This window comes from Centruroides sculpturatus, unplaced genomic scaffold (assembly GCF_000671375.1).
Source record: "Centruroides sculpturatus isolate CEXI.00-Female unplaced genomic scaffold, Cexi_2.0 scaffold1496, whole genome shotgun sequence".
NCBI classification, from domain to species: Eukaryota; Metazoa; Arthropoda; class Arachnida; order Scorpiones; family Buthidae; genus Centruroides; species Centruroides sculpturatus.
The window spans coordinates 64,420-86,722 of record NW_019385671.1 but is presented as its reverse complement, the minus strand read 5'-3'; the positions used below and the strand labels follow the sequence as shown (position 1 = coordinate 86,722).

The 22,303-nt window shown below is 31.9% G+C and overlaps 1 long non-coding RNA gene and 1 pseudogene across 1 annotated transcript; both read left to right on the top strand.

Annotated features, from left to right (window-relative positions):
* Positions 1-1,518: 1,518 nt before the first annotated feature.
* On the top strand, positions 1,519-1,964 carry LOC111641071. The gene is made up of 3 exons (XR_002759353.1): positions 1,519-1,649; positions 1,733-1,826; positions 1,919-1,964. It is a non-coding gene; the product is annotated as an uncharacterized LOC111641071 (long non-coding RNA).
* A 506-nt stretch (positions 1,965-2,470) lies between these two features.
* Positions 2,471-22,290, top strand: LOC111641076 (annotated as a pseudogene).
* Positions 22,291-22,303: the final 13 nt, after the last annotated feature.

Genomic DNA, 22,303 nt, shown 5'->3' with positions numbered 1-22,303 from the left:
GTAAAATTTTCATTAAGTCTGACTTCTCTTCAGATATGACACATGATTCCCTTTATCTCCACACTCCCTCAACCTTTAATTACTAATATTTAATAGCTTCAATCTCTCTTATACATAAGCTGTCATGCCAAATTTTGTTTCTAACTATTATCTCTTATTGAGATATTAAAACGGAATAGACTCCAACAAACACACCCCCCACCCACACACACACAAACATGTCTACGGAATTTTACTGTCTCTCTCTCTTTTTGGGGTTTGGTGGTCTCAAAGTGGAGATTTGCAAAGAAAAAACGAAAATACAGGAGAGTGAAATTTGGCACGATTACAATACTTTCCCTTGTAATGTCTGCACAACAGCCGTGTGGGATCTTGGGACCGTCAAAAGTCGAGTTCCAGGAGTTTAAGGTAGGATCCTGACACCATGTGTTATCGGACATACTACCGATTTAGACTCTAGAAAAGTCAGATATGTAAGACGTAAAGGTAAGAGTCACTCCAAAGTCCAGGAATGAACCTCTCAGGAGGATGAATGCAAAATTAATTAAACCGACTCAAGAATAAAAAGGAAAATTTATTACGAAAAAAATCTAAATATTACATTAAAATTAAGTTTTTAATTAATATTAAATACAAAGTCTGTCCTCGGAAGTTAGCCTATATTAGTAAAACGAGTGATACCTAACGAGGAATATTCGAAACATCGTGACTTACACCATACCAGAAAAGAATTGTCTTCTCTTCAAAGACCTTCTTTATCCTTTTCTTTCGTTATCTCTTTTTGATAACTATTTCTTCCAGATTTAATACTCTCCTCGGATTCGTCTTTCTACTATTGTGTTGGCCTTCTTTTCTCAGAGTTGACTCTCTTACTGGATGCTGTGTTCACTCTCCTCTCCTCTCTCCTTTTCTTTCACTTTCTCTCACTTACTGCTTTCTCTTCCTCTCTCCTTTTCTTTCAATTTCTCTCTCTTTCTGCGTGATTTTCATCATTTCCTTTTGTTTTATTTTTTTCTGACCAATTATGATTTTATTCCGGGGAAAGTTGAGGTAATGAAGGACAAGCATGATTGGTTATTTTTTAGTTCTCTTTCTCCCTTGTCTATTATGAATTATATGTGTACACGTATAAAGTAACATCTGTCACCTAACGCTATTGAAAAGGGGGAAACGACGGTCATTTTTTTCGTCTTTTCCTTCGAAAGTTGTGAAATTTATAACAATTAATTGATAATTTTTTATTCTAATTTCTTTCTCTTAATTATTTTTAATCGGTATTTCTAAAAATTTAGAAGGTCGTTCCTAAAATCGGAAAAATAGATGAAATTTCCTTTACAATATTGCTTGATAAACATAAATAATCCCTTTGTCGTATTCACACAAACATCTTCGAGATGTGGGTGCAAAGAACGTCTTGTCTGATAGCTAACAATTGTTTGATGAACAACCAGACAAACAAAAGTTATAAAATACATATATAGTTTAAAGTACAATAAAATTTTCAATTTATTATTTAAAGAAAATACATTGTTAGCTTAACATTAAAATAAGTTTATTAAAATTAAATTTATAAAGATAATGTTAAAATTTCGAGAAAATTGTGGGCCTCCCATCCGGAAAAGTAACACACTATGGAAGAGAATTGAATGGTTTGTATACGATATTTTTCAAATTTTCATCTTGAAGAACTATTTTTGTTAAGATGTCTAAAATATGGCGTGTATTAAACCAGCCTGAAGACTCTGGGAGAACTCAAATCTTATACTGAGAGCTAGATCTTTTCTATCTAAAGAGACATACTTCGAAGTGTAATGTTATATTTTCAGGTAGACATATTGAATATATTGAACTTTTTCTGTTTTTCATTCTTTCCTCCCTAAGAGCACGAAGAGAACCATTGTTTCTTGTCCATTATTAGTTCGGCAAGTCTCACAAAGAATAGTTACTCAGGGAGTCAGTCGCCCGAAAAGGTAACAGGAGCCTGAAACAAAATACATATTGGGAGCTGTATAACAAATTAAATTATTATATTAAAGAATAGGAAGTAAATGGGAATACATCGTATAGGATCTTACTTCCTTAGTATCCAAGCTAATTTGCTTCTTTTGCTTTTTTTTGCAGTTTCCACATTCGAGAGAGATCGTCTATGAAAGATTCCTAGAGTTCGTTGTCCGAATTCGATGTCAACAGCACCAGGATGATATCTTTAAAGCTTCGATCATCCAGCCGTCGAACACATTGCATTATAAATTACCTCAAATGCCGATTTAAAAGATAATTAAGTATGAATTGTATGCCTCGTTCTTCAGCTGTAACGAAGAATTAAACTTACAGACGTAATTTCATAAAAAGTCTTTATAACTTCTATGATATTTTAAAATTTAAATATACGATAATAAAAAGCTATTGAAATTAGCTTATAATATTGAATCTTTGTAAAAACTACAAAATACATAAATTACTTTTCAATTCTTAAACTGATTAAATGAATGTAAGCAAAACTTTAATTTTTTTAGCTTTCTTATCAGTAAATTAAATTTAAAAATTATTGAAATAAAATATTTTATTGTTTATGATTAAAATGCATTTAAGGTGATTATGAACATAGATTCAATGTATTGAACTCGTGATTCTTATCTGAAAGAGCAAGATTATTAATCACGAGTTTCCGAAGTAACAAGTGGAATTAACATGTGACACACCAAATTATCTGTCATATGAATAACCATTGAAAATGAATAAAAATATCAACTTAATAATTATAAAATATTTGGATCATATTTTATATTATTGTGTATGAATGTATATTTATTTATTTACAAATGTGTGTAAATGCGTGTTTAAAAATTTATATAATGTATTTGGATTAGCAAACATTTTTAAGCTGATCGTATAATGATAAAAATTTCACATAGTTAATTTGCATTGTAGTTTGAAGATTACTACTCGTATTTTATATTTAAGAATTATGATTTTGTGCAAGCCAAGATAACACACTTTACGTTTCAAATAAAAATTAGAATTTATTTGCTGATTTATCACTTTTCAATAGGATAAAACTAATTGTAAAATCGAAAACAAAATTTTAATTAATTCAAATAAAAGAATAAATAAATATCCTATTCTCACTCAGATTCTTTAACAATATACAGTCAACATACCTTAATACCGAGAACGCACACTAAATAATAATATCATTTTTTAAACCAATTAACGAATCATCAAGAAACATTGAAAATTTAACCTTAATGCTTACAAACTATTTTGCTTTTGGGGTGCTTTGAACAGATAGACATTATGCGCCTTTAGTATTGTAATTTCAACAAAAATTCTTATTTATCAATTTTAGAATAAGACATTTTATAAAATTCCTTTTACAAATAAAGTACATTCTTATCTACAAAACTGATAACTGGATATTATTTACTAGTTGTTATCTTACAAAAGATCATTATCTAAAAGTATATAAATGTAGCATCAATTGTTGAATTCTAAACCGAACGGTTTGTGCTGAATTGTTTCCACTAATATTAAACATAAGGTAAGTACAGTCGTACTCCCTATAAATAACACTGTTGATTATTTCGTTTTATATGAATTCCATGTTGTATGAATCACTTGGATTCTACAAATACGTAAGCCTTTCACAGCCCGGCATATGTATTTGTAAAATCTAAGTAACTTGTACAACATGAAATTCATATAAAACGAAATAATCAATAGTGTTATGGGGGGAAGCGACTGTAGCCTATATTAAAATTTATTTGTAAATATACCACGTTAGTTTAAGCATTTTTTTTTTCTTTTCCTACTATATTTTTACTCCGGCATAAACGAATACAATATAAAATTATTCCTATATCTCTACAAAATATTAAATATTGAGTTGGGGAAAAAGAAATCCATTATTTTTACGTTTATTTCAAGACTTTATTTAACATGGTTTGGATTGTCCGACTTGGGTCAAATATGCACTGTTTTGTTTTATAATTTGTTGCCATTTTAAAGGTAATTTCATAATGCCTCTCTCATAGAAGTCCTGGTCCCTATTGGTAAAAAACTCAACTAAGTAATTTTCACAATCTTCTATTGATGTCAATTTCTATTGATGTCCTTAGTGATACCTTATCACTAAGGAAGTTTTGCAACGATAAAAAAAGATGGTACAGTAGAGCGTCGTTTATCCGAATCAATTGGGGACTGGAGTTGTTCGGATAACTTATTTTTCTGATAACCGATTATGTGCGAAAAAATATATTAACTTATCCCATGTTGAAATTTTTCTCCGTTGCGTGTCGCTTCGCGTTGAATTTTCGTCGATGTTAAGCCTAACGTAAACTTTTTTAAAATAATAATCTTGGTTATTGTATCGTTAAAAATGATTTCTTTATGTTTTACAAACGAAATAAATACATTGAAAAATATAAAAACAAATAAAAATTATACTTTAGGCTGACTGGAATTCTTTCGAATAACCGACTTTTCGGATAAACGACGCTCTACTGTATTTGCTTGGTGCCAGGTCCAGACTATAAGGTGGATGCATCAAAACTTTTTAACCAAGCTCCCTGAGTTTCTGAGTCACTATAGATGTGTGTGGCCTGGCATTGTCCTGATGAAACACAACACCTCTCCTGTTGGCCAATTCTGGTCAATCGCTAGCTTCAAATGGTCCAATTGTTGTCAGTAGAGGTCCAAATTTAGTATTTGGCCATATGGAAGCAGCTCATAGTAGATGATTCCTTTCCAGTCCCACTAAATGCACAGCAAAATCTTCCTGGGCGTTAATCCTGGTTTGACCACCATTTGAGCTGCTTCACCGCACTTTGACCATGATTGGTTTTGCACAATATTGTTGTATGTAACCCATTTCTCATTCCCAGTCGTCATCCATTTAAGAAATTGGTCGATTTAATTCTGTTTGGCCAAGACTTTGCAGATGGAAATTCGATCCATCGTGTTTTTTGCGTCAATTCATGTGGCACACAAACATGATCTTCTTTCTGAATCCAGCTTTATGCAGATGGTTTAAAACTGTTTTGTGGTCAATCTTTAGCTCCTGGGCGATACTATGACTGCTAACATGCCTGTCTACTTCAATCGTTTCCATGATTTTATCGACATTTTCGACAATGGACTTACCTGTGTGAGGTGCATCTTTAACATTGAAATTACCAGAACGGAATCGACGAAACCAAAATTGCGCATAATCGGCTGTGACAGTATTGAGACCATAAACACCATTCACAATTTCAGCTTCATGGCTTGCATTTTCGCCTTTATCGAAGCAAAATTGTAAAACATAATTTCTCTTTGTTAACTTCCATCTTTTATACCCTATAACTCACAACTGAATTGACCAATCAAAAATCTGTAAATGAATTTTTTTTTAGTATGGAATGTCACTTTTCTAACGAGCACAAGTCTGAACTTGTTTCATCAATACTTTACAAGATATATATCACTAAAGCCATCTAGCAACAAAATAATGGATTTTTCCCCAACCTAAATATTAGTTAGATCGTAATAAATAACTATAATAATACTTATAAATCTTCCAATAACAATATAGTGTGTAGTCAAACGAATAACATATTAATTCTGTTATTTTCTATTTTATTGGTGCAAGACTCAATTAACAAAACTTACAATACATTCTATTACAAAATTGATTCTATGTTGTCAAAGTGTGCTTTTCGAACGGATTGGCCTTCGTTCGTTACTCCTTACAAAAAAGCTATCTCTGAAAATTCTTTTCAATCTCGTGGCATTTTGCCGACTAAATAAAAACCTGTGCAGCAATTATAATTAAAAACCTAATTTCAATCAGTTATAATAATAAATTGCATAAATTTATGCAATTTATTATTATAACTGATGCAAATATACAGCTAAATTTATACAATGATATTCAATATAATAAAACCAGTCGTACATTATCATTTAAAAAGCAGAAATAACTTTTCTCTTTTATGGTTCAGCACAATGTTTTCAAACATTTTCTAACAGTTGCACCCTCAACTTGGTAAGTTTTTCTTGGGACACTCTTATTTTTATATATGTTGCAGTCAAAACCCATTTTTAGTTTGAACGCGTTTTAACTAGATGAAACTAGTTTATACTAGATGTCTTCGAAACTAGTTTTAACTCAAATTCATTTTTGACTAACAGTAAATTCTAGTTTTAACTAGACAAAACGGGTTTTATCAAAGACATTTAGTATAAACTAGTTTTAACTAGTTAAAACGCATCCTAACTAAAAACTAGTTTTAACTAGTTAAAACGCATCCTAACTAAAAACTGGCTTTGACTGCAACATATAGAGTGATTCGGGGGTAAGATGCCTAATTTTTGATATTTTCAAACGGTGACGTCGCATATTGTCATGTATTTCTATGATGAATCGTTGGGCCAATATTGAGTGAGGAAAGCTGTAGTTGGCTACCGTTACTTCATTTTCTGTATCTGGGAAGAATAAAAGCTAGATAAGAACGAAGTTTTTGTTGTAAAATGTTTCTAGAGTAATTATAAACTAAAAGTTAAAATAGAGTTTATTAAAAATTGAGAAAAACAATTAATGTATGATGTAGTTAAGGTTCTAAAGTTTCCATTGTCAGCTACTGCCGATCCCTATCGGACATGCTGGAGCACGTGACTCTACTAGGCATCTTACCCCAACAAAATCCCAAAAGATGCCACATTTTTCTTGGGGTAACATGCCTATTTTTTGTTAATTGAATTCCAATATGCCTATTTTTAATAAATTTTTGTTTTACTCGTTTTATTGCAGGATATGCATAGAAGTTATATAAGGACTTCTCAAAAAGGTTTTTGGACTGAAAAAAGCTTTCAGCTAGCTATAGAACACGTTAGAACGGGCGCAAACTTAACAATACTTATACTGTGCCGTTATACTTCCTATGAAGTACTTTGTACTACATATGCAATAAATTAAATTTGGTTAAGAAATTCAAAAATTAATTTTATGCAATTATATTTGTTATCTTACCCTAATGGCATTTGGCATCTCACCCAAATACTTGGGGTGAGATGCCTAAAATGCCAGACAGTGAAGAAGTCGTCATTGCAAACACAAAATACAATTTCTTTTTAATAAACTCCAAAGTTTTATTTGAAAAGCATACTCCAGAATATATTTTCATTAGAGGCCTCCAAAACCGAAATTAGCGCTATAATTTCCTTCATAAGCAAAATGTTAGGCATCTTCCCCCGAATCATTATAGATAACTTTATTTATTTCCCCAAACATATTTATGTAGCTAAAATTAGTTTTAACTAATGTACAAAGTTAAAACTAGTTTTATCTAAAATCAAAACATGTACCAGCAGTAAATTAACTAGACAAAACCAATTTAATAAAAAGTAAACAATTCTACAAACAAATATAAACAAAACCAGTTTTGTCTAGTTAAAACTAGAATTTACTGCTAATCAAAAATGAATTTGAGTAGACAAAACACGTTTTAACAAAGACATCCAGTATAAACTAGTTTCAACTTGTTAAAACGCGTTCTAACTAAAAAACGGGTTTTGACTGCAACATATACATTAACACTTATTATACTTGTAGTTAGTTTACATTGTATGCAATATTTAAACAAAATAATCACAATGGCATAAAAAATTATATAAATTTAATTACTTTTACGATATTTTTTCGTAATACATGTAAAAATTTTATGGTGTTACTCATTATCATATATCGCGGCAACCGTTAAGTGTCATTGCCGCACCATATTGATATATCACTGCTTTATTACATAGTAAATCGTTATGTTATATTTTTATAAATATTTTTATTATCACATAGCGATAATTTAATATGATGATACAATTTTAACATTATAATTTACTTTAATAATGTAAACCTTATCCTTTACTGAGAAATATAAGTAACTAGTAAAACAGAATAAAACATATATATTTCTATTTTTTCAGAAAATGAAGATTATTTTTCTTTCGATATTTTTATTATTTTTGACGCTAATGATAGCGCAATTTGGACAATGTGAGAAATTTCCAGAAGTAATACAAAAAACAAAATTAAAAATTCTCCAAAAAAGAATTGATAACCTATCAACTGTATGTCCAGGCGGACAAGAACAATGTCCTGACGGTGAAACTTGTTGTCCGATGGCTGGCGGCCAAGAAGGATGTTGCCCTTTCCCTGACGCCGTATGCTGCAGCGATGAAGTACACTGTTGTCCTTCAGGATATAGTTGTGACGTTTCAGAAGGAATATGTCTGGGTGCTGGAAAATTAGTAAAAGTCCCGTGGTTAGGATCGAAGAAAATTAAACAGAGTGTGCTTACTTTCAAACAGTCAAATGTATGTCCAGGCGGGCAAGAACAATGTCCTGAAGGTGAAACTTGTTGTCCGATGGCTGGCGGCCAAGAAGGATGTTGCCCTTTCCCTGACGCCGTATGCTGCAGCGATGAAGTACACTGTTGTCCTTCAGGATATACTTGTGACGTTTCAGAAGGAATATGTCTGGGTGCTGGAAAATTAGTAAAAGTCCCGTGGTTAGGATCGAAGAAAATTAAACAGAGTGTGCTTACTTTCAAACAGTCAAATGTATGTCCAGGCGGGCAAGAACAATGTCCTGAAGGTGAAACTTGTTGTCCGATGGCTGGCGGCCAAGAAGGATGTTGCCCTTTCCCTGACGCCGTATGCTGCAGTGATGAAGTACACTGTTGTCCTTCAGGATATACTTGTGACGTTTCAGAAGGACTGTGTATTCATTAATAAAATAGTGAATCATTTTACTAATACTAAGAAATCTATAAAGATTAAAAAGATAATGAATGTTGTTCAATGTCTCTACAGCAATTGTCATTCAGGAAATATTTTCCGTTCCATAAGTTTTAATCCTAAGATTGTTTTAGCACATGAGGTATTTTGCTTTGATAAACTTCACTACTGTCTCGTATCATTTGTTAGATCAGAAAATTGTACGGTGCATTTTAATGTTGTTTTTAAATGAAGTAAAATCGATATCTAACCGAAGTAATAAAAGATGAACTGCTGTTTCATATATTATATATACATACCGTAGTTTTTAATATCTATAAAAATGTACATTGTTGCAAGAATTAAAAATACAGTATATTTAAATCATTCACGATCAAATCATATAATTAAATCATACAAAATCATCAATGGATTACACAATTCTCTCTCACTAGTTAAATTTAATATACTAAACGTGGTCAAATTGATCTCGCTACATGGTACAGTACATGCGTAATATGTGTACGTTATGAAAACTGGAGGTTTCTGGCTTCAGTAATTAATGAGTGCACTTGTTATAAACGTTAATAAAATGTATTTATTATCCAAATAGGCAATCAGTTGTTCGCTGATTACCTATTTTCTAGGTAGAATTTGTTGCAGGAGACATTTTGATAATAAGCTAAATGAGTTGAGATTTTACAGATTTTTTAAAAATAAAGCATTGTGGGCTAATTCTAGCATTCTTTGTCATATAATACTCATGGAATTTCTTCGGGAGATCAAAAATGCACCAACGAGTTGCTTAACTTACCCAGCAACATTTAAAACTAGGTATTGTGCTATATGTTATGATATTTTATTTTAAAAACTTTTTATATTTCTAATTATTATAAAATTGCATAAATCATAATTTTGAGGCTAGGGATGAGTTATATAAAAAAAAACTAAATGCTAATGTGTTTTATAAAAAAAAACTAGATGCTAATCTGACTTAATGACGAATAAAATCGTCATTAAGTCAGACACTACTCGAGATATGACACACGATACGTCTTTATCTTCCCAGCTCTCGTCCTTTAACTACCAAAATTTAATAAGATTTATCCCCCAATACACAAACCTCAATGCACATTTTCAGAAATTTTCGACAGAAGACACGAGTTATGTCTCAAATTGGGTGAACAAAATCGCACCGCCCACGCACAATCATACATAAATACAAAAAAAACGAGTTTTTGTATTTCTCGACGTTTTAATGTCGAGAAATGCAAAAAATATCTAAACCTTTGAGGGCCATTTTTGACAGATCACCATACTTTCTCTCTGTTATATTAGAACCGGGAAAGTAATAATACAGAACTGCATAAAGATCTCAATCTTCGTTAGAAGTTACGTTTGTCTTTAAATATTTCGTAAAATATAGAAAAAACTTCTGCAATTTACTACTTTTTGAAAAATATTTCGTATTTCCATTAATTAATAAAATTAAGAGACTCATTATTCAGTAACTTGAGGTTCGAATGAATATTTAATGGAAAGAAATTCGGTTATTTCTCGTTGTAATATTATTCAATTCTTTAAAAAAGAAAACCACATATTCAATAAGCACATCAATTATTTGTTTTTTTAATTGCAGAAGCTTTATTTTGCGCATTTCAATAATTAAGGTTTGATATTTGAAACCATTTTTTTCGTGAAATAATGAGCCAATGGTTAAAGAAATAACTGACTTATTATTTTCATCTTAAACTTTAATGACAATTTGTAGGATCGATCTAGACTAGATAAAATGCCATATTTACAACCGAGGATTAAAACTTAGAATTATAAGTTAGCTAATAATCAATGATTAGAGAGGTTGTGGCCGAAGTTTTCATCTCTAAAACATAAACGTCGAACGTCAAGCGCCGCCATGTTGTAAATCTAGAAGTTTGACAATAACGTACAATAACGTACAATAACGTACAATAAATTTCTCTATTGCTTTTACTACGTGAGTGGAATCATGCTCGACGTTTCAAATTAGCTTAAACGTCTGCATTTCTCGGTGTTTTGGGTTAAAATTATAGCATATTTTATTAAAAAAATAATTACAGTAGAGCGTCGATTATCCGAAAGTCAATCATCCGAAAGAATTCCAGTCGGCAAATTTAAATTTTCGCCAGTGCTATGGCGCTGCAATCTTTGGCTATGTCTTGGGCTACTGAAATATTTTACGTTTTTGATACTAAATTAACTTCTGAAGTATAATTTTTTATTGTTTTTATATTTTTCAATATATTTATTTTGTTTGTACAAAATAAAAAAATAATTTTTAACCATACAATAGTCTTCGTTAGGCTTGACATCGACGAAAATTCAACGCGAACGCAACGGAGAAAAATGTCAAGATGGGATAAATTAATATATTTTTTCGTGCCTAATCGGTTATCCGAAACATCGATTTTCCGAACAACCCCAGTCCCCAATTGATTCAAATAATCGACGCTCTACTGTATTTATAAATAACATTGCAAAATACAGACGATTTTAATTCAGAAATTATGTAATTATTAAATGTTTTGCAAGTGATGTGAAATGCCTACAGGATTTTTACATTGTGTTCATAACAGCTTATCATAATGCTATAGAAGTCGGTTTATTGTTTCACGGCATCTTCTAACATCAACAGCATAATTTGTTTGTAAATTTCTATAAATAATTTCTCAAGTCTCTTTTGGATTGTCATCTCTATACTGATATACTGTATTGCAACCACTTTTGTCAATAAAAGTATGATAGGAATCACAACGCTAATTAAAGTAAAAATAATTTCGTTTTATTAGACATCCAATAAATATTTTTAAATAGTTTAATTTGTTTTTTTTTACCTTCGCTGGATACTTTCGTCGTTCTCGAGTGCATCCGCCATTTTACAATTAACCTCGCGATACATTGCGTGACGTAAACGTGTACCGCAATGTGTTTTACTTGGAGTTCAGACGTTCGACGTGTAGTTCTGCTTGCCGTACAAATTTGAAGATTCGACTTGAGCCCGAATTTCTCTATTGCTTTTACTACGTGAGTGCTTATTCATTAACTTCTAACTCCAGCTCTAGATCAGTCATGAACAGAATATTAGCCCCTCGACGTGCTAATATGCAATCCTCGGGGCTTTGGCCACGTTATTTTATTTCCCTGTTTTTATTTCGTGCCATTATGCAATCATAATCAAGATGATTTTCGTGACGAAGAACATTCAAACGAAATTTCACCATTAAAAAAACGAGAATAAGCTATATGGAATGGTTCATTTATAATGTTTTTTTGGGAATTATATCGAAAAATATAAAATCTGTTTCAGACTAAATTTGTTTCATTTCAAGGGGATATAAGATGGCACTATCAGTTTCTTTGTAAATGGGCTACAGTCGGTGAAAATGAGGTTAATTTTGTTTTATTAAATGGAAACCTCATCACTGCTCTAGTTTCTTGGTTTTGAATGCGGTTATAACACATACTTTCTCGTGTTATTTCAGCATCTACATTTACGCAAATAATAAACATTGTTTCGTATGCAGTGAGATAAAATATGTGCGTAAAATACGGATTGTATCGATATTTTTGTGGGAGAATTTTAGTTAATTTTATTTTTAGATATCAGTAATACAGTCTAAACCAAAAATACTCTAGTAGTAAAATGACAAGACGACAAAAGGAAATGATGTCACTCGGAGACAAAATAAATTGCTTGATCATCGCAGGAAGGAGAATCAGCAGTTATGTTGCTCCCTTTTTCGTCGGAAATCAATCTACTATGAAATACATTCGGATAAAACAGACAGAGATTAAATATTCAATAACAAAATTTCTTACGAAGAGTAACTTCCGTAAATATGAATCTTCTATTCTATAAGTTGCTTACAAAAGAACTGAAAAACAAACACTTAATAAAACATTTAACACCTTCTATCGCTGAGAAAACTTTATTTAAACACAAATGTTTTCAGCCTAATGGAATAGGCCATCTTCAGGTGAACTGGCATTCGAACATATTTCAAAATTGTATTAAATGGAACGTTCGATCATTATAAATTCAAAATTAAAACAAAAAATAAATATATTTTTAAGAGTGTTAAACACAAGATCGTGTTAATAATCAATCACGTGGTTTCTTTTCCATCTTCATTTATTACTAGCTGCAAGGACCCGCTTCGCTGGGTTTTTATTGGTCGGCAAAAAGTAACGATAGTGAAGATTAAGATAATTACATTATAGCCAATCTTACCCGATTTCACAGAATGCAAGAATTAAGTTCCCCGTTTCCAGACTAATTAGAGAATTTTTACATGAGTCTAAAAATATGTTCGATTTCCCACAAAAACGCAAAAAACCGCCTGTAAATCTTGTATGCCACTTTATATTACACTTCCTTTGTTACTCAACACTTCCAATGTTAACATTTCCATTCTTAACACTTCCATTGTTAACACTTCCACTGTTAACACTTCTATTGTTAATACTTCCATTGTTGACATTTTCCATTGTTACACATCTTCGAAGTCAACCACTTTCAACCCCATATCTTTCGCACCTTTATAGCTATCGAGACGCAACCACCATAGTGCACGAATGGAGACTTGGGGGCTACTACTACACACAAACACCATTCATGTGCGATGTGTAGTTTTGGCTAAAAAGTGAAATATAGGGACACACACGTCCATTTATATATATATATAGATAGATATATAAATAAGAACATTCAAAGCCCGAATAGTATATCTACTAAACTGCCGAACGATCGCCTAAATATCGGGCTATTATATGGCTAATTAAATGATTAGAATAAAGTAATTTGTCATTAGAGGTAGGCATTAGGCGCCATCTCTTAAGTAAATTAATAATTAAAATTAAATAAATAAATTATTAAATTAATTTTAGAAAATTAATTTAATAATTTATTTATTTAATAGAATTTATGCTCCACATAAAACCGGAAGTTGGTGCATTTCAGAATGATTTGATGAAATTAGCCAAATTTGTATGCTATGAGTCCTTCTTCAGTTACAATAAAGGAGTACTTATGGGAAGCCCGATGTCAGGATTGTCATGTGAGCTGGTTATATGCAACTTAGAAAAACACATTATTAATGGATTCAAAAATGATATTGTATTTTACAAAAGGTATGTGGACGATGTGTACATTATTTGGAAAAACAGCAAGAGAATACATGAGTTCGTACAAGCAATCAACAACACCAATAATGATGGTTTGAAACTTAAACTAGAGCAAAAGAGTCACGAACGAATACATTTTCTAGATATAGACATACAATTAAAAGAAGATTGTATAATAACGGGTATTTACATAAAACCAACACACCAGCTAACTCGAATGACCCGTATGGATACAAAATGAGTGCTCTTCTAATGAGTGCATTTCGTGCACTCATTAGAAAAGCGTATTCATATTGCTCTAATGTACTGGACAGGATTAAAGAGATTAATATAATCAAGGAAGTAGCTTCAAACTTGGGTTATAGGAAAAGTACAATGGAAGGGCTAATTAAAAGTTATGAAAGAGGCAATAGTTTAAGAATTCGAACAAATCAGTTAAAAATCACCAAGTTCACGTATAATAAGAACATCAAGGACATCATGAAGCAAGTTTCAGACAGAAAACACTCCAAAATTGTTTACAAAAGAGCTCCTAATTTCTATGCTATTCTCAGAAACGACAAAGACAAGCTTAAAAAAGAAAAAAAAAAGCGGGCGTGTATAAAATTCCGTGTGAAAACCAACAACTGGGAATTAAGATTTGATTAATATTGGAGTCACGACAAGGAATTTAGCTAGTAGACTTAAGGAACGCAAATATGACATTAATAAAGGACACTGCAACACGGTTTTGTCAAGAATGGCACAAACGGAGGCTTCTGTTGTTAAATTGAATGAACTATTGTCAAGACCGTGCGGTCCCCATCATTGGCTTTGCAATATGAAAAGATTGAAATCTATCAGTGGCGTACCGTACGGAGGGCCGGTAGGGGCGGTCCACTCCGGGCGACACTTTTCAGGGGGCGGCAAAATTTCACAATAAATAATAATAATATCTTGTAAAATTTTGAAACATCCTAATCTATACTTGCAACGCGCCTACGATAGTGCTATCGTCCGGACAGTCCGGTAATCGGCTCGCCGGGTGAACTAGTAACTTTTTTATCCGAGGAGTTCCTTTGAAACAGGTCGCTGTTGATCCTATTTTTTTTCTCATACGATTCATTCGCGTTCATATACACCACTAATATCCATTAAAACTATTTTAAATAGGTCGCTGCACTACCACCGAATTCTTCATTGCTCGTTCTGTGACAAAACTGAATTTTGGCCTTTTAAATTGAAATACCTAAATAAGGGGGGACCGAAATTTTCCTTCGTCCCGGGCGGCTGACACCCACGGTACGCCACTGAAATCTATAAAGGTAAATTAAAGGATGTCTGTATTAATGCAAGGGATTTATAAAAAATAAAATAAAAAAATATAAAAAATTGCAAATGCTAATAACTAGTAAAATTTTAATTAAGTCTGACTTCTCTTGAGATATCACAGATGATTCCCTCTATCTCCACACTCCCTCAACCTTTAATTACTAATATTTAATAGCTTCAATCTCTCTTATACATAAGCTATCATGCCAAATTTCGTTCCTAACCATTATCTCTTATTAAGATATTAAAACGGAATAGACTCCAACAAACACACCCCTACCCATACACACACACAAATATGTGTACGGAATTTTACTGTCTCTCTCTCTCTTTGAGGTTTGGTGGTCTCAAAGTGGAGATTTGCAAAGAAAAAAGAAAAAAACCGGAGAGTGAAATTTGGCACGATTACAATACTTTCCCTTGTAATGTCTGCAGAACAGCCGTGTGGGATCTTGGGGACCGTCAAAAGTCGAGTTCTAGCAGTTTAAGGTAGGATCCTGACACCATGTGTTATCGGACATACCTCCGATTTAGACTCTAGAAAAGTCAGTTATATAAGGCGCAAAGGTAAGAGTCACTCCAAAGTCCAGGAATAAACCTCTCAGGAGGATGAATGCAAAATTAATTAAACCGACTCAAGAATAAAAAAGAAAATTTATTACGAAAAAAATCTAAATATTACAATAAAATTAAGTTTTTAATTNGACGAGTGCCAGATAAATGAAAACCGAAAACAGATTTGGAAAGTTTAAGGCAGGAGGCTCCAATTAACTATATACGAACTTCCAAAGAAAACTGGAAGTCACATTATTTCAATTCAAAAATTTCCTCCCGAAAGGAGTTAGATAGATGACCTAACACGACTCGATTGCTAACAGGAAAGTAAGGATCAAGAAACTTCTAATTTGAGATGGAGAGCATATATTTTAAATTAAATAAGTTAAAAATATGATTAAAAATTGCAGCCCGGCATTGTGACGTTGTCACAATAAATATTTGCTCGCTATATAAAAAAACTTTTTGTGTTATTAATTTTTATAAAATGGCAAAAGCTTAATTTTGAGAATATGATAAATTTTATAAAAAATAAAATAAAAAAATATAAAAAATTGCAAATGCTAATAACTAGTAAAATTTTAATTAAGTCTGACTTCTCTTGAGATATCACAGATGATTCCCTCTATCTCCACACTCCCTCAACCTTTAATTACTAATATTTAATAGCTTCAATCTCTCTTATACATAAGCTATCATGCCAAATTTCGTTCCTAACCATTATCTCTTATTAAGATATTAAAACGGAATAGACTCCAACAAACACACCCCTACCCATACACACACACAAATATGTGTACGGAATTTTACTGTCTCTCTCTCTCTTTGAGGTTTGGTGGTCTCAAAGTGGAGATTTGCAAAGAAAAAAGAAAAAAACCGGAGAGTGAAATTTGGCACGATTACAATACTTTCCCTTGTAATGTCTGCAGAACAGCCGTGTGGGATCTTGGGGACCGTCAAAAGTCGAGTTCTAGCAGTTTAAGGTAGGATCCTGACACCATGTGTTATCGGACATACCTCCGATTTAGACTCTAGAAAAGTCAGTTATATAAGGCGCAAAGGTAAGAGTCACTCCAAAGTCCAGGAATAAACCTCTCAGGAGGATGAATGCAAAATTAATTAAACCGACTCAAGAATAAAAAAGAAAATTTATTACGAAAAAAATCTAAATATTACAATAAAATTAAGTTTTTAATTAATATTAAATACAAAGTCTGTCCTCGGAAGTTAGCCTATATTAGTAAAACGAGGGATACCTAACGAGGACTATTCGAAACTTCTCGACTTACAACATACCAGAAAAGAATTGTCTTCTCTTCAAAGACCTTCTTTCTCCTTTTCGGTTCCTTATGCACTTTATCCTTTTCTTTCGTTATCTCTCTCTTTTTGATAACTATTTCTTCCAGTTTTAACACTCTCCTCGGATTCGTCTTTCTACTATTGTGTTGGCCATCTTTCCTAAGAGTTGACTCTCTTTCTGGATGCTGTGTTCACTCTCCTCTCCTCTCTCCTTTTCTTTCACTTTCTCCCACTTACTGCTTTCTCTTCCTCTCTCCTTTTCTTTCAATTTCTCTCTCCTTTTGCGTGATTTTCATCGTTTTCTTTTTTTTCTGAACAATTATGATTTTATTCCGGAGAAAGTTGAGGTAATGAAGGATAAGCATGATTGGTTATTTTTTAGTTCTCTTTCTCCCTTGTCTATTATGAATTATATGTGTACACATATAAAGTAACATCTGTCACCTAACGCTGTTGAAAAGGGAGAAACGACGATCATGTTTTTCGTCTTTTCCTTCGAATGTTGTGAGATTTATAACAATTAACTAATAATTTTTATTCTTATTTGTTTCTCTTAATTATTATGATTCGGTATTTCTAAAAATTTAGAAGGTCGCGTTCCTAAAATCGGAAAAATAGGTGAAATTCCTTTACAGTATTGCTTGATAAACATAAATAATCCCGGTGTCGTATTCACACANGAACCTCTCAGGAGGACGAATGCAAAATTAATTAAATCAACTCAAGAATAAAAAGGAAAATTTATTACGAAAAAAAATCTAAATATTACATTAAAATTAAGTTTTTAATTAATATTAAATACAAAGTCTGTCCTCGGAAGTTAGCCTATATTAGTAAAACGAGGGATACCTAACGAGGACTATTCGAAACTTCTCGACTTACAACATACCAGAAAAGAATTGTCTTCTCTTCAAAGACCTTCTTTCTCCTTTTCGGTTCCTTATGCACTTTATTCTTTTCTTTCGTTATCTCTCTCTTTTTGATAACTATTTCTTCCAGTTTTAATACTCTCCTCGGATTCGTCTTTCTACTATTGTGTTGGCCATCTTTCCTAAGAGTTGACTCTCTTTCTGGATGCTGTGTTCACTCTCCTCTCCTCTCTCCTTTTCTTTCACTTTCTCCCACTTACTGCTTTCTCTTCCTCTCTCCTTTTCTTTCNGAACCTCTCAGGAGGACGAATGCAAAATTAATTAAATCAACTCAAGAATAAAAAGGAAAATTTATTACGAAAAAAAATCTAAATATTACATTAAAATTAAGTTAATATTAAATACAAAGTCTGTCCTCGGAAGTTAGCCTATATTAGTAAAACGAGGGGTACCTAACGGGGACTATTCGAAACTTCTCGACTTACAACACACCAGAAAAGAATTGTCTTCTCTTCAAAGACCTTCTTTCTCCTTTTCGGTTCCTTATGCACTTTATCCTTTTCTTTCGTTATCTCTCTCTTTTTGATAACTATTTCTTCCAGTTTTAACACTCTCCTCGGATTCGTCTTTCTACTATTGTGTTGGCCATCTTTCCTAAGAGTTGACTCTCTTTCTGGATGCTGTGTTCACTCTCCTCTCCTCTCTCCTTTTCTTTCACTTTCTCCCACTTACTGCTTTCTCTTCCTCTCTCCTTTTCTTTCAATTTCTCTCTCCTTTTGCGTGATTTTCATCGTTTTCTTTTTTTTCTGAACAATTATGATTTTATTCCGGAGAAAGTTGAGGTAATGAAGGATAAGCATGATTGGTTATTTTTTAGTTCTCTTTCTCCCTTGTCTATTATGAATTATATGTGTACACATATAAAGTAACATCTGTCACCTAACGCTGTTGAAAAGGGAGAAACGACGATCATGTTTTTCGTCTTTTCCTTCGAATGTTGTGAGATTTATAACAATTAACTAATAATTTTTATTCTTATTTGTTTCTCTTAATTATTATGATTCGGTATTTCTAAAAATTTAGAAGGTCGCGTTCCTAAAATCGGAAAAATAGGTGAAATTCCTTTACAGTATTGCTTGATAAACATAAATAATCCCGGTGTCGTATTCACACAAACATCTTCGAGATGTAGGTGCAAAGGACGTCTTGTCTGATAGCTAACAATTGTTTGATGAACAACCAGACAAACAAATAAAAGATATAAAATACATATATAGTTTAAAGTACAATAAAATTTTCAATTTATTATTTAAAGAAAATACATTGTTAGCTTAACATTAAAATAAGTTTATTAAAATTAAAACGCCAAGTGTTTTAATAATAACACAGTCTTGTGTTCAATAGTAAATAAATACGAAAACACGGTTTCAAAAAACGAATCAATTATAAAGATAATGTTAAAATTTGGAGGAAATTGTGAGCCTCCCATCCGGGAAAGTAACAAACTATGGAAGAAAATTGAATGGTTTGTATACGATAATTTTTCAAATCTTTATCTTGAAGAACTATTTTTGTTAAGATGTCTAAAATATGGCGTGTATTAAACCAGCCTGAAGACTTTGGGAGAACTCAAATCTTATACTGAGAGCTAGATCTTTTCTATCTAAAGAGACATACTTCGAAGTGTAATGTTATATTTTAAGGTAGACATATTGAATATATTGAACTTTTTCTGTTTTTCATTCTTTCCTCCCTAAGAGCACGAAGAGAACCATTGTTTCTTGTCCATTATTAGTTCGGCAAGTCTCACAAAGAATAGTTACTCAGGGAGGCAGTCGCCCGAAAAGGTAACAGGAGCCTGAAACAAAATACATATTGGGAGCTGTATAACAAATTAAAATATTATATTAAAGAATAGAAAGTAAATGGGAATACAGTAGAGCGTCGATTTTCCGAATCAATTGGGGACTGGGGTTGTTCGTATAACTGATATTTCGGATAACCGATTTATGTACGAAAAAATAGTTTAACGTATCCTATGTTGAAATTTTTCTCCGTTGCTTGTTGCTTCGCGTTGAATTTTCGTCGATGTCAAGCCTAACGAAGACTATTGTATCGTTAAAAATTATTTTTTTATTTTGTACAAACAAAATAAATATATTGAAAAATATAAAAATAATAAAAAATTATACTTCAGATGTTAATTTAGTATCAAAAACGTAAAATATTTGAGTAGCCCAAGACATAGACAAAAATTGAAGCGCCACAGCACTGGCGAAAATTTAAATTTGCCGACTGGAATTCTTTCGGATGATTGACGTTTCTTATGATTGACTTTCGAAAATCAGACGCTCTACTGTACATTTTATAGGATCTTACTTCTTTTGTACCCAAGCTAATTTGCTTCTTTCGCTTTTTTTGCAGTTTCCACATTCGAGAGAGATCGTCTATGAAAGATTCCTAGAGTTCGTTGTCCGAATTCGATTTCAAGAGCACCAAGATGATGTCTTTAAAGCTTCGATCATCCAGCCGTCGAATACATTGCATTATAAATTACCTCAAATGCCGATTTAAAAGATAATTAAGTATGATTTGTATACCTCGTTCTTCAGCTGTAACGAAGAATTAAACTTACAGACGTAATTTCATAAAAAGTCTTTATAACTTCTATGATATTTTAAAATTTAAATATACGATAATAAAAAGGTATTGAAATTAGCTTATAATATTGAATGTTTGTAAAAATTACAAAATACATAAATTACTTTTCAATTCTTAAACTGATTAAATGAATGCAAGCAAAAATGAATGCAAGCAAAACTTTAATTTTTTTAGCTTTCTTATCAGTAAATTAAATTTAAAAATTATTAAAATAAAATATTTTATTGCTTATGATTATAAAGCATTTAAGATGATTATGAACATAGATTCAATGTATTGAACTCGTGATTCCTATCTGAAAGAGCAGATTATGAATCACGAGTTTCCGAAGTAACAAGTGGAACTAACATGTGACACACCAAATTATCTGTCATATGAATAACCATTGAAAATGAATACAAATATCAACTTAATAATTATAAAATATTTGGATCATATTTTATATTATTATGTATACAGTATATGTATATTTATTTATTTACAAATGTGTGTAAATGCGTGTTTAAAAATATATATAATGTATTCGGATTAGCAAACATTTTTAAGTTGATCGTATAATGATAAGAATTTCATATAGTTAATTCGCATTGTAGTTTGAAGATTACTACTGTTATTTTATATTTAAGAATTATGATTTTACGCAAGCCAAGATAACACACTTTAAGTTTCAAATAGAAATTGGAATTTATTTGCTGATTTATCACTTTTCAATAGGATCAAACTAATTGTAAAATCGAAAACAAAATTTTAATTAATTCAAATAAAAGAATAAATAAATATCCTATTCTCACTCAAGTGTGTATGCGTGTTTAAAAATATATATATGGATTACCAAACATTTTTAAGCTGATCGTATAATGATAAAAATTTTATATAGATGATTCGCATTGTAGTTTGAAGATTACTACTCTTATTTTATATTTAAGAATTATGATTTTATGCAAGCCAAGATAACACACTTTAAGTTTCAAATAAAAATTGGAATTTATTTGCTGATTTATCACTTTTCAATAGGATCAAACCAATTGCAAAATCGAAAACAAAATTTTAATTAATTCAAATAAAAGAATAAATAATAATATAATTCTTTAAACCAGTTAATGAATCATCAAAAAACATTAACAATTTAACCTNGGAAAGTGTCTGGGTACTGAAAAATTAGTAAAAGTCCCGTGGTTAGGATCGAAGAAAATTAAACAGAGTGTGCTTACTTTCAAACAGTCAAATGTATGCCCAGGCGGAAAAGGACAATGTCCTGACTTTGAAACTTGTTGTCCGATGGCTGGCGGCCAAGAAGGATGTTGCCCTTACCCTGACGCCGTATGCTGCAGCGATGAAGTACACTGTTGTCCTTCAGGACATACTTGTGATGTAAAAGCAGGAAAGTGTCTGGGTACTGAAAAATTAGTAAAAGTCCCGTGGTTAGGATCGAAGAAAATTAAACAGAGTGTGCTTACTTTCAAACAGTCAAATGTATGCCCAGACGGAAAAGGACAATGTCCTCTCTTTGAAACTTGTTGTCCGATGGCTGGCGGCCAAGAAGGATGTTGCCCTTATGGGCCTTACGCCGTATGCTGCAGCGATAAAAAACACTGTTGTCCTTTCCGATCTATTTGTGACGTTGCAGATGGACTGTGTATTCTTCCATAAAATAGTGAATTATTTTGCTAATACTAAGAAATCAATTCTGATAT